Below are 14,504 nucleotides of genomic sequence, written 5' to 3' on the forward strand. Positions count from 1 at the left end.
GTATAAGTGGTTTTAATAATAGTGTTGGTGTGCGTAATTACGTTATGTAAGTGCGTGTGCCTTATATATATATATATATATATATATATATATATTTGCAGGTATATTTATATCTAGGGGTGTATTCTTCAGGCGTTTTCTTGTGTTGTTCGCCCTGAGTTACACTGGTGCCACCAAAAGCCATTTTGGCAGAGTATTTCTGCAGTATCTTCTGTCACAGTGTATTAAGGAAATTCTCTTCCCCACAGCACTTTTAAACAAGTATTTGATTTTAAGGTTTTTTTTCAATTTTTTCTTGTAATGTTCCAAGAGATTATGACTTCAACAATATTGAGAAAATATTTTCTGGAAGTTAGACTGTTACTAAAAAGCCAGAGGTAATGAAGGATATCATTAGGTACACGCAAAGAAATAAGGACATTAAAGGATTTGCAAAATGTAATTTCTCACTCAGGAGAAATAATGGGAGCAACTCTAAATAGTTCTGTACATTAGACATAGCTTCTACCACAAATAGCCTACTCCAGTTTACTAGTAACAGCATGTGCTGTGATGCTTATTAGTGTTGTCCTGTGAAAAAGTAAATGGAAGATGACTGATACACAATATTTGCATCAATATCTGTTTACAGCTGTGGGTTCAGTTTTGAACAATAAATAAAGTTTATTACAGTTGAAACCTATGTGTGTGTGAGATAAATAATACATGTGTAAATACCTGGGAAAAGGTAGCATCAATAGGAAAGAAAATATAATAGCAGGAACGACATTTACAGAAAAGTGAAAATGGATCTAATTACTCAGTCATTAAAAAGATAGGGAACTTTGCAACTGGTGTCAGCAAGAAAAGGACCTGGCCTAGGGTTTATTTGCATACAGTGGAATATTGGAATAAACTCACATGGTCCTAGTCTTATCTGAAACACTGAAGTTTTGAGTCTGTGAGATATAAAGTATTATTTTTAATATATATTATTTGAATTTAAGTTAATTATAAATTAAATATAAAATGTAAGCTCCACCTGTTGGTGAAAATATGGGATTTCAAATTATACTCGCTAATAGCCCTATGATAGTAGCTCAATTACAACAGGGCTTTACAAGAAATTGATATGATGCTGATTTTTCTGCTTAAAATCTGAAGAAATTTGAAGGAATATGGGCTGCATCTCAGGAGAAGCAAATATGAAAATGGCATGGGATCAATCAGCTTTATGACCAGCTGAGGCATCCAGGCTGTTTTAGCTCTCAAGCAAAAAAAGATGCCAGTTTAAGTTTTTCTGTGTGCAAAAAATGTCATGTCAGAACATTGTTGTATGTATTTAGACTATTTAGAATGCATTTCATACTTGATTGTCACCAAAGCTGAATTTTTTCATGGCACAGCCTCAAATGTCCTCAGTCTTTGTATACAAGTATTGTTCTGACATAGTTAAAAGTACACACTTTTTCCTAATTAGATGCCCATGCATAAAAGTTTCTAGGTTATTTCATGTGGTCATAACTTTTATTGTAATAACAAATGATAATAGATGTATAATTGAAGAATTGAGTGAAATCCAGTAATCTTTGCTGATACTTTCACCTGTATAAACTTTTTGGTAGAAAAATTGCTTGCTAAAATAACAATTTCAGTTTACAGCTGAAATGTTTTCAGACCACGTTGCTGACCATTGTAAGATTGGATCAGTCAGACTTCTACAAGGAATTTTTTGTGTGCAATCATCCTATTTTACACACTGTTGTTATTAGTATTATTGCTGTTATACTTTGTTCTCCATATTTAATTGCTGTTTTTCCAGTAAATTATTATCTCAAAACATAATCTCTGCCTTTTGTCCCTTTCTTACTGGAGGATAGTGGGGTAAATGGAAATGGCTTATTGGAGCTTAATTTCCAGCTGGTTTTAAACCATAACAACTGGTCATTTCTAGAAGGTGTCTCCAACTAGGCCTTGTATATTCTGCAAGAGGAAAAGTGAGCCTTCTAAGCTTTCATCTGTTTATTCTGCTTATTCCAGCCCTTTCATGCAAGTTAGGTAAGGCCTGCGGGAAGAGAACTTCCTTCTTATGGTCCTAACAAAGTTTACAGAAGAGATGTGAGAGAAGGAAGCTGGAAGGAATTTTTCCATTCCTGTGAATGCCTGCCACCCACATGGGGACTTTCCAGACTCTTTGTCCTTTGATGTGCCAGCGTTAGCCCCAGAAGATATTTCTGATTACTTACCACAAAGGTGCTCATGTAACAAGGGATTATGAGCACTATAATGAAGACAGTTCTTAAATATGCAGGAAGAGGATGGAATATGGAGAGCACTGGTATAAATAGCAATAATAAAACTTTAGTGACCTCCCAGACTTTGGACAAATCCCTTTTTATACTGGAACATGGCCCAATAATCTACTAGAGAAGTTCTTAATCTATTTTGTTTCATTCCTCCAGGGTAAGAGCAGTTGGAAAAAAATCATAAACAAAACAATGCAGAATGTTGGAGTGCTGGACAAATTTTTATTTTGGGAATGGCAGTAGTCCACCATCTGCTTATTTCATAATTCGATTGTGTGCAGAGCCTGCACATTTTGAAGCCAATGAAACATTCAGCACATACTCCATAGATCAGGTGGATGCCAGAGAAAGCTAAACTGAGCATCTGAAGAAGCTCAGGGTCAAGTTCTGAGATCAGTTTTGCAGAGACACCATCATGGGATCAGTTGGAGTTCTTCTCTTGGCTACAGCTTCAGTTCAGGTTCACCTGCCAGCATTGCAAGGGTTGAAACCAAAGTTGTGTCTGTAATGATGAAAAAGCATGTTCACCACTGGGACTCTAATTTTACAGACTTGTTGAGCTCATTCTTAGATACTAATTATTTACTGGTCCTATGTTCAGGTTTGTAAAATTTAAAAATAACTCCCTCTAAAAGGAAGTACAGTCTTACTGAGCTAAACATTTTGTTGCTTGGGAATATTGTTAGTAGTTTTGCATTATGGCATTGTGTTATGAAAAACAGGATCCATACTATGCTCTTGAAATGCCACACTCCACTCAATTCTGAGATGGAAAAATCTATTTGACAGTTATTTTACATCAAGTTAAGGTAAATAAGATGACAATATGTAAATGCCCAAATTACATTGTAAAATTATGAAGAAATGTAACACCCAAAAGGGGTTAGAGACAGAAAATCTTGTATTTTCCACCCTGCTGGAAGTATTTTCATACCACAAGGCCTCTATTCTTCAGCTTGTTCTCAAAGACACTGTTTTCTATTGTTTGTTAAAATAAAATGTTTATTTTTTCTGTTACAATACCTCATAAGGATCCTAAATAGATGATAGGAGCCCATTGCACCAGGCACTGTACAAACAAACACAGTTACTGCGCTCTCTGAGGAAGATTTTGTGACCAAATAAAATATTGAAGAAAATAAATTAGCAAATGGGAAGAAGTTTAGGGAATATAACAGCAGAGACATGTATATTTGTATAGTCAGAGTAATTTTAGAAGCCATGAGCTGCAAAAAAAGTACAAAGCTGTTATGAAACCTCTTCAGTATTAACTCTGTACAGGCTCTGTAATGGTTTCTTGCTCTTTGATAGTGAAGGCGATACATTTTAGAGCCCCTGGTTTGAGCTAAATGTTTTGCTTAGTTCAATATTTACACTCAATGTGAAATAAACCTGAATATTACTTCAGACAATTTTTCTGGTAGAGCCAAGTAATTCAGTTGTAGGGGAAATCTTCCTACTTAAGTCAGCCTATCACTGTGGGTTTGTCAGGCCACATTTTTTTGACCAGGAACAGTGTTTTTCTTGTTACCATTTCAATAATGCTGTGTAGCAAAAACTAAATACTCAAAGAACGAAGACTTCATGTTAACAAAAAATCTGGCAGAAATTTCTGTCCAGGCTGCTGAGTTTTTTCCTAACATAACTCAGGAAGTACAAAGATCCATGGCTTTATTGTCATAGTAGATGGCTAAAATTAATTATATTTATTTTAAAGTATTAGAATTTCTTTTGATGCTCAATTCTTCTGATGTGCCTTTTTATTTGTGAGCCATTTAATCAACTCGGGTCACATTGTAAAGCTCTAGCTGTAGCCATCCACAAAAGAAAGTTTATTTTTACTTGACAATTTTGACTTTCACTTGATCATGCCCTTTTAGGTAGTAGGTCATTGTCATTTATAAGAAATACCAGTTAATGTAGATTTTGGGTTAAAATTTGAGGAATGTCATGAATTATGAGAATCAGGACTGCTCTCATTTACAATATCTGCTGGCTTCTGTAGAAATGGGGTTTTTCACACTTGCAAGTAGGACTTAAAAACAAAACCACAGGCTCAGTACTACCAGCAGCTGCACTTTTCATCCATTTATCACTGGGAATTTTAAAGCATTGTGAAACATTGGTAGTTCAGTGAGCTTGGTCTTGTTCACCTAGCATCCAAGTGTCTGTGTTGGAGGATGTTCCTGAGGATTATAGTTGTTTGAATCATAATTAGGTGCTCTAATGTTCCAGTTTTAAGCATTAAGTATCCCCAAGTTAAAAATAAGGAAAGTTTTGTTGCTTGCAACATCTCCCACGAAGATATTAATTTAAAATACAACATACCACATCAATTGGAACCCAGACTTTTGTACTCTGATTATAGAAAATAAGTACAAAATTACCTAAATCTTTGAGGACCACACAGGTTCATCACCACACCACATTTCCAGCTATGCCTCCTTTGCAGTAGTTAATTTATGGTCTTGTTAAACCCACCTATGGACAGGGAATGGCACAGAGCCTTGTATGTCCTGCACGAAGGGGGATCACAAAACAGGCTATGTCCCTGGGCTTTCCTTTCCTGCTGCCGCAGGTGTTTTGCAGGACAGTTTACAAACATATGTTTACCTCATCTGGACCACTGAACATTGTGGTAGAATTAGATGAGGTCCTGGAAATTCTCATCTTCCTTGCTTGTGTCAGGCAAGTCAGTTGCTGCCTGATCTTTCAGAAATAAGCAATACTCTTTATAAGTGCCTCATAGCTGTGGTGGATTGTTTATGCTCCCAGAAAATGTGACATGAAAAAAGACGACCTAAAAGGAACCTTTTAGCCTCAGTTCTCTAGTTTCTGTCTTTCAAGTCCAGAGGTGGGATTTGGGTCTGGGAAGTAGAGCATGGAAGGATTTCTGTCTTCAGTATGTGGGAAGGGGATTTTTAAAATGCGGGAGGCAGAAACTTCGGGACATGAATGTTGAGCCAAGCTCTGTGACCACTGGGTGCCACTCTTGTTCCACGACGAGCGAACTGCTGTGTCTTTAACAAGGACCAAAAAGTTTACTGACTCGACTGAATGTCCTTATGTTGAGTCAGGCTGCCAGAATGCGAATGCCATATATTCTGCCTAGAAGAAATAAAAAGCAGAAGGTCAATGATAGACACTTACAGTAAGCAAGAAAGGAAGATTCAGTAAGCAAAATCCAAGCAGTAAAACCTGGAAGTTCAGATCTGCTGAATATACCACAAGTAAGGGTAGGTTGTTCATCATAGTTGCGAGCTCCTAAGAAGTCAATGTCAGATTTTGTATATTCCTAAGGAAATGGTGAAGAAACTGATTTAAAAATATGTTTTTAAAATAAAACATTTAATTAACAGATCTTAAGTCAGCTTTTTGCATCTAATGCAGCTGGCAAAATAAAACGTAGTTCCTCTGTTTGAACCATAACCTATTTCTATTGTTAGGGTGCTGTAACAACCACAGCATTCTGATCGTGCATTGCTAAGGGGGCAGACAACCACCACTGCTGTAGTACTGAGTATGGGAGAGTAAAGCTAACTGCAATGGTTTCTCTGTCCATACTAAGAGAAGTGCTAAACAGAAATAAAAAAATCATCAGCAAAACATTGCTCCCATAATCAACAGTGTGAGGTTTTTAAATAAATATGTTTTTCGTAGGCTTTATCTGGCATAAATTGCTACATTTCTGTTAAAGTTGTGATGACAGCACTGATTCCTAACAGGTGTGAATACGCCTTAATTCTTTTAAGTCTTGTTAGTTTGATTTGATTTTAAACCAAAATATTCTAATGTCTTCAAAAATGCAGCAGTGAACTGCTCACTTCCAGATACATTCTGTCATAATGTGATCTGAAAATGGTGGTGGATTGAGATGGATTTCTTTCTGGCTCTTCATTTGTGGAATTCTTGTTTGAAATTTGTTTGGAGCCACAGCTTCTCTTGGACTGCAAAAATGAATGCGTCTGTTTAGTCCTGTGTATTAAATAGATACTTTTCAATGTTTATTCAAAGCTTAGAATGGATTTTTTGTATCATAGTCACACCCAAAGGCCCCTAGCTGAACTCTAGCACATCAGAAATTGTACTAGCACAGCAGAAGACGTGACCTCTTGTTAGGGAAACCTTGCTGTGTGAGTCCAAAAGAATAGGTGGAAGTGGATGCTAATAGGTTAGGAGAATAAGAAGGTACAGAGTTAGCACTGGTCAGCATGACAAGCTGTGGTCACAGGAAGGCAGCTTTTGTCCTATAGAATCACAAAAGAAGGGTACAGTGACAGAACTCTGCTGATGTTTATGGGGAGGGCAGAGGGGAAGAAACATCAAGGTGCTTCTTTGAAACACTGGCTGCTCTCATGAACCATGGCCTTTCATAATAACTAGGTTTCCAGGAAGCAGCCTCAGAAATATTTGTGCAGAGGCAAGTGAATGTGAGAGTTTGTGGTATATGTTGCAATATAAAAGGTGAAGCAGTGGAAGATGTAAAGAGAGGAGGGAATAGACCAAAGGAAGACGGAGAGAGATACGTGTTGAAGGATGGATATGACAAGTGGTGCAAGGAGGCATTTGTAAAAGCCAGAGGGAAGGTTGTTTAATATTGCAAAATATGAAAAGTTGAGAATGGAAAAGAATTCTAGCTGTATTCATGAAAAAGTAACTTAGAGAATTTGTGCAGACATATGTGGAAAACAAAGGTTAAGGATGAGGCCCAATTAGATGTCCAAGGTGATAGTGATAACCTGATTATATGAGTAGATAGGATCACAGTGATCAGAAAAAAGTATTGCTAGGAAAGAACATTTTAAGGTGTTTTTTCTCCAGGCCCTGCCATTCCAGGCCTCATTCTGGGCACAGAGGTACACACTGGAAGTTTTAGCTCTTACTCCTCCCTCTGCTAAGAGTAAAGCGAATGGAGATTGGAAAGCACTTGCCAAAGACTCCATATATTTGACAGCAGAAAGAATTTGGAAAGTATTTGTAGGAAAAGAGGCGTTTACTAGGACTGAATCTGTAAAATGAGGACCATATGAAAGCTTGGATCTGGCTGTGATTTAGTATTGGAGAAGATCGAGCCAAGACTGAAGATTTATTTCTCTAAGTACCTTGGAACCTTTGGTTCTGTGTCAAATAAAAGACCTTAAACAGGAATTAAAATCAGCAGGAGCCCAAGACATGGTTTCACTTGGGTAAGTAGATCACTGACTTGTAGCATCACAGTGGTGAACCAAGGCATCATAAGAAGAGTGGAAATAGGACATCAGGAGACTTTGGGGTGAAGATAAGTGGCTTATATTTGGTATGAGAGAAATGGAGACTACTTTTGATTACATCCACAGTAAATAGGCTGCGCAGGGTCTAAATACCTTTGTAGATATTACTAAAGCCTGCAGTCAATTATGTGACACTGCTGGAAAAGAAGTCCTTAGAGACTTGAGGAGATATCTGTGCAAGGAGTCAGTTTGCAAGGTGGTGTATCAAGATATATGTCTGAATATAAGTAATATCAAAGTACCTCATCTATAAGTTCCATCTACTCATAGCAGCTGGATGTGGAACAGACACAGCTGATATAGGGGCTAGACAGGCATTTAATGTAACTTTTATTTTTCAGGAGTAATACAGCTTTCCAATATCCATTCATTAACTCCAGGCTGGTTTTTTTATGACTATTCTCCATGTCTCTTGCATTTTATAAATCCAAGCATCAGAGTGGGTCAAATTTAGCTACTTCATTTCTTAGTACCCTTCTAGTAATCAGTACAAAATTCAGATACTACAAGCTAAAACAATTGGTACTTTTCAAATATCTTGAATAAGCTATATTCTGCAATTGTTTCTTTGTTGTCTTTAATAACTACCTCACAAAGACTTTTCTTAGTCTTAGGTAGTGAGTATATGAGTTATTTCATATAGTTAGAAAGGCACTCAGCTCACAATGTCTTATCCTTAGCCAGTCATTTCCTCTTTGAGAGGAGGTACACAAGCTTCCTCTTTGAGATCTATAATAGGTTTTCTCTGAGGTGTCATGTAGGTCCTCTGCCAAGACCCATATTTGAATTGCTAAGGTCAGTTTGGACAGCGCAATCTTGAATTTAACATCTTCCTTGCTTTCCAAAATTGCAGTAGGTTATCATGGCCCCATTTCCCCACTAAACAAATGACATTTCCAGCTTCTACAGTGACCTTGGTATCTCAAATGAGACATGACAATTACTGGCACAAGAGTGATTTTTTTCATCAGAGAGCAAAAGTCTTATTTTTGGTAAGTAGCTGAACACTGAATTATATCACCATTGAGAATACTGTGTAGGATGGAAGTTATTGTCAAAGGCTCTATCTCTGTGTAACTTCTCCATCAGACTGAGTATAAAACAGATTACATTTTTACTTTTGGTCCCTGTTTTTTTCTCTGCAGGTACAATATTCCCTAGAGCTACTTTATGTATAATAATGAAAAGGCAGAAACTTACACAAATGGCCCTGAGACTTGTAAAATTGAAAACAGGAAACACAGCAATGTCTTTATGGTATCACAGAATCATTTAGGCTGGAAGGAAGCTGTTGAGATAATCTAGACCTGTGTTTCAGTTTGTGCCCATTTCCTCTTGTCCTGTGAGTAGGAACTGCTGAGAAGAGTCTGGCTCTTGTTTTCTTCATTTTCTCTCATCAGATACTAAAAACACTGGCAAGATCCCTCTGAGCCTTTTCTTCTCCAAGCTCTTTCAGCCTGTTCTTTCATGCTCCAGATAAATTATTATTTTAGTGGTCCTGTGCTATATTCAGTCTGGTAAATCTGTATCTTTCTCATTCTGTGCAGTGCAGCCCTGGACCCACCACTCCAGATGTGTCTCACTGCTGCTGAGCAGAGGGAAAGGATCACCCGGATCACCTTCCTCAACCTGCCCTTCCAAATGCTGCCCCAGGGGTTATTGCAATTGAATGGTCATGTTTTAATTGAATCAAGATCTGTATTTTGAAGAACTGATCATTTCATCCTGTGCTATTCTTGGGACATCTGCCTGGGGATCCTGTAGGGAATAAACTGGCATCTCATTTGCTGCTTGTCTGTAGAGTAAACTAAGCAATGTGAACTAAGCTCTTGGAATTTTGTCTGCCCCAGGAACGTAGGTGGTTTCCAAGCCAAAATGAAGAGACTTCCAACATACAGCGCTGTCCTCCATTCTGGACATGATTTTCATTGTTTTGAACTGGTTGTAGGAGAGTACATTTTCTTCTAAGCAGCTGCACAAGTGCACATAACTTGATTATTGGTCCATAACAGACAGGCTCTAGGTAGACTTTCTCAAGTCTAAACCTACATGCATCAGGGTCACAGCTGTTTGCCACCATCACCTTATCTGTCTCAGTATCAGTATGTCTTTGGCTACATGGTGGGATCCACAGCTGCATTCAATAAACCTGCCTTGGGTCTGTTACTCAGCTTTGGGAGTTCTGACTTATCTGCTACCTCTGTACTTCCACTGTAGTTCTGGAAGGTCTCCATCAACCTTTGAGATACTGGTGATCAACATGAGGTTCCATAGACATTAGTTTTTGACTGCTCACAGTGAAATCAGTTACAGACCTCTCCCTTCTGCCAAGGTGATCACCTCTCCTGAATCACTTTCGTTATGTACCAAAATTCCCAGTGTGTATGGACAGAGAAAACTAGATCTGGTTCAGAAGGAGGGATAGCCTAGAAGTTCAAGAGGGGTTGACAAACTGAAGAGCTCAAGACCTTAGGCTTTTGACTCCTTTGATTGTCTTGAAGCCCAACTCAAAATTCCTATCAGTTTTCTACATGTTATATAATTTTTCAATAACTGAAGATACTGCCAGAAGCAAAACTTTCCTTTGTATGATGCCAGATAGATAGCTATTTCAAAATCAATGATTCATCAGGGGAACATGTTTCTGAGTGAGCTGTACAAACTCCTGAGCTGCAGTGATGATATTGTCCTGAAATGATGAATCTGAAAAGAATGTTCCCTGCTTAAATTACCAGTAGGCATCTGCAATCACTTTTCTACAGCCAGGCATGGCACCTCTGTGCCCTGTGCCATGCACAAAAACAACTCATTGACATCTGAGACATTTGTGGGCCACAGAGATGACTCTGAAACATCTGTAAAAGAGCTGCTGCCATGTTAATACTCCCTCTCTTTGTGTGACATACCTGAAAAAGAATTATTGCTAGGGCCTCCACCTACTTTACAGCCTTCTACAGCTCATGTTGCCCTACCACCCATTCTGCCACTGAGCAAGACCTTGTTGTCCATATTTGCTCCACTAAGGGACTGATCTTCATCTCTTCTGACCATGACGGAGGATTGCCAAAGCCATGCTGGTTAGAATCTCTTAAGCTGGCTCAGTTTGCATGTCACAACAAATGCAAACACCAGGAAGAAGACAATAATCCCACAAGGCAGCCTGAGTTAGACTTCCAGCTACTCCTGGTAGTAGGAAGAACTATGCTTCAATGAACAATGGTCTCTAGAAATGCTGTGTCCCCTCTTGCACTTCCTCTGCCTCTCCCTTTCCTTTGACATCTTCCAATTACAGTGTGCTAATTCCCAACACCATGAAAGTCCTCATGCCTTTGACATGGCTTAGTATTGAAAATACTAATCTATATATGTCCCAAATTTATGTCACATGGATGTCTGCGTCACATTGAAAGTCAATGCAATTTAGTCTCTTAATTCCTTTTGAAATGTTACCTTTGATGATCCCATGCATTTGAAAAATGCAGTTCTAAATATAATTTTGATGTAGTTGATAACATAGGCAACTAAATGTTATGATTTTCAGCAGCTGTAGCATCATTTAGAGACTTTAGCAGATGTGGGTTTTATAACCATATTCATCTGATCATCTCCTCCCAGCCTAAACACATACTGAATTCTTACTCTTGTCTATTTCTCAAAGCAAACTATCCAAATAAGAGCAGCAAAGAATGCAAACGAAACATAAAGGCTTGTGAAAGCACTGTCATGGACAATGCCCCAAGTTAAAGTCATTTTGCTAGATGTGAAATTAACTTGCAAATACCGTAGATTCATAGTTATCTTAAGAATGGTCTATGCTTTTTCCTCCTCCTAAGGTGAAGGGGTCTGCCTAGTCTAGCCTTGGTTTTTATTTTAATGTTTTCATATTTATATTCTTCCAGTCATCTGCACACAAAAATCATTCTGCTAAAAAATGGCATAGTTCACACTGTCGGTGCCGTTGTTGGACTTCGATACTTGGATATTCAAGTCCTTTACTGAAGCAGCAATGTAAGACTGAGCTGACAAAAATACCTTTTCTAGATCTTCTAAACAGGGATGTATGTACAAGGAGTAACTCTGTGAAGATAATTAAAGGATGTTTTTTGCAGAAAGTGCTTTTGCAATATAAAGTCATTCTGTATTTAAATATCTTAGGTAATCTCTGGGTTTAGGGAGATTTTTACTTTAATTGTTCATTTTTTCCCTTCCCATATCACAGTTTAATCATGTGCTCCATCCTTTTAAAGTGACTGGGTGGAATTTTAAGTGGCAGCATACTAAAAATGTAATTCAGCTGTGGAGCTGCTATAATTCTGATGGTTTGGGTTCAACCCTACATGCAAGCATTAATTAGCTTCAGTTCATGAAGCAGGCTTTCAATAGCTGAATTTCTAGATTGATATTGTCTTTTAGAATAGTTTTCATTCTTCATCTTAACAGTATGCTCCAGTGCTTTGTGGCAGCTAGTGGAGTTGAACTTAGTATGTAAGGTATGAATGACATTTGCCTCCCTCAAATTTATTTTATTAAAAGTGAATTTTGAAAATGCATAGATCCCTTTCCTCTGATGAGCCTTGTATCTTTGTACACTACTTAACACCAATCAAAAGAAATAGGATAAAGTCAGCATAATAAAACGCCTTCTGTTCTGTTCTTCCCATCACAACTGCAAATGTTCATAAATGTTTTCTGATTGATTCTGCATAGGGTGAAGTGTTCTAAATCCTTCCTTCCCTAGCATTAATATAATAGAAAATACTAGAGAATAGAATGAGAAGGAATGAATTTACTCTTGTAAATAGCATTATTGAAGACACAGCTTTAATATACCTTTAAGTTGGGCAATAACCAAATACACTAGTCTGGGTGACTGTGGAGCCAATAAGTGAAGTGATAAAGAGTCGCGAAAAAGACTTCATATCTGGTTATGTTAGAATTTATTTTAAACTATTAATAGAGGATAGACATAAGAAATAACCAGGTACCCCTTTGCAATCCTAGAAAATTCTTGAAGTACAGACAAGGTGGCAGAAATCAGAAAGCAAGCAAATGTGGTGTTGCCTCAAAATGGTCATAAAGATGATGAGTGCATCCCAGGAAGCTGAAGCAGAATGTTGCTTATTTATTTAGCTTTATTATTTTAATTGTATATTCTTGACAATACTTGTTTAAAGAGGAGGTTTAATACTTGAAAATTTTCTGATCTGCCCTACCTGAAAATGAAATCTTGGCTCTCCTGACAGTGCTATGCTGTGCTGTCTGATATTTAACTGGATCCTGTTATGGGACACAACAAGTATTTTCCTGTGTTCTTCGCTCAGAGTAGGATCTGGCTTCAGTCCAGCATCAAAATCTTGTTCAGATACTCAATAATATTTCTTAGTAATAACCCCAAACTTTGTTTATTTTCTGTTAAATATTTTTGCTTGCTTTAGATCTCCTATTTTAACACAGAAATCATTCATTGTCTGCTAGAGGATCCACTTTTCATGTGCATGCTTTATATCATAGATAGAATTCTAGGAATGCTATCTAGGAATGCAAGTATGAATCATACTGGTCCTGAGAATCAAAACATTTGCCTTTCAAACCATGCTGCTCATTAACAATAGAACAGAAAATAATTCAAGTCAGTTTTGTGTTCATTCAGAAAGCTCACATATATTTTTAAGGGTCATGTCAAATATATGTACTACAGTCTATAACAGAGGGAGATTTCTGTAACAGTTCAAGGAATCGTCTTTGTCCTGAAAACCTGTTTAATCCTTGTCCTGACACTCTTTTGAGAATTTGAGGCAAACCACTTAGCATTTCTGTGATTCAGTTCCTCAACTAAAACTGGAAGTAATAAATTTTACACCTGATAGTGGCATTGTGAGAAAACATACATTCAAAGCATTTTGAACTCCACTTAGACTTTATTCATGGCTATCTATATGTATAGCAATAAGACTATGGTATTTTCTACATGTATAGCATGTAGCAAAGCAACAGCTATTTCATTATAAACAAGTCAGACAGTTTAGAATTATTTTTTTTCTTTGAAGTTCAGTGTTAAATATTTGCCATATATCATTCAGCACCAGTCTTGACTAACACCCAAATTCTACTGTCCTCATTTTAGCAATAGCTCTTGTTAATTTTGTTGTCTGGGTTCTAAAGTTTTGATTCTGCAGAATGCTGAGCAGATACAGTTTTTTTTAGTTTTGCTAGAAGCACTTTCAGTTCAGCAGCTCCCAGAAGCAGACCATTTTTAAAGAATTTTCAGGCTCCTTTATAAAAGCACAATGTTATAGAAGGATGATGGGCTTGCTTAGATAGATGTTGGTTGGCCAGAATTTGTTATTATGCTGGATGTTTCTTAATATAGAAACATGTTTGTAATGCCAAACACATAAGAAAATAGTTGATGTACATTCCTGTCAGAGAAATTGTATTTGGGCATGTTTGTATTACACAAAGTCCAGTTCAGTCAAATCTATCTGTTCTCCCCATGATTTGTATTTGAAGTAACTTCAGTGTTGACCAGTATCACAGAATACATTTGTTTGTTTTGTCCTTTGATATTACATTCAAAGTTGTCCAACTGTGCCTCTTAACTATCTTCCTCTTGCCAGTGTGGTAAAGAATCTAAAAAAGGGTGATCTTAAATGGCTAACTCTGCATTGGTATGCATTCTGCATAGCCCACTGAATTTTCTTAGCAGCACAACAACCCAGAAAATTACATGGATATTTTACTAATATTAATGATAAAATAGTGGGCATTCTTCAATCTTAAAATTTTTTATCTAAATGTAATGTAATTGTATGGTAATATATAACTAATGACTGTGATATGTTGCAGGTTGACTATGTGCCTGAGACCTTTTGAATTCATCTTTCCTTTTTTGAACCTTGATGAATTCCTAGAAACATGAGAACAAATTCATTGTGCTTGTTACAGTAAG

This window comes from Taeniopygia guttata, chromosome 3, assembly GCF_048771995.1.
Source record: "Taeniopygia guttata chromosome 3, bTaeGut7.mat, whole genome shotgun sequence".
Taxonomy (NCBI): domain Eukaryota; kingdom Metazoa; phylum Chordata; class Aves; order Passeriformes; family Estrildidae; genus Taeniopygia; species Taeniopygia guttata.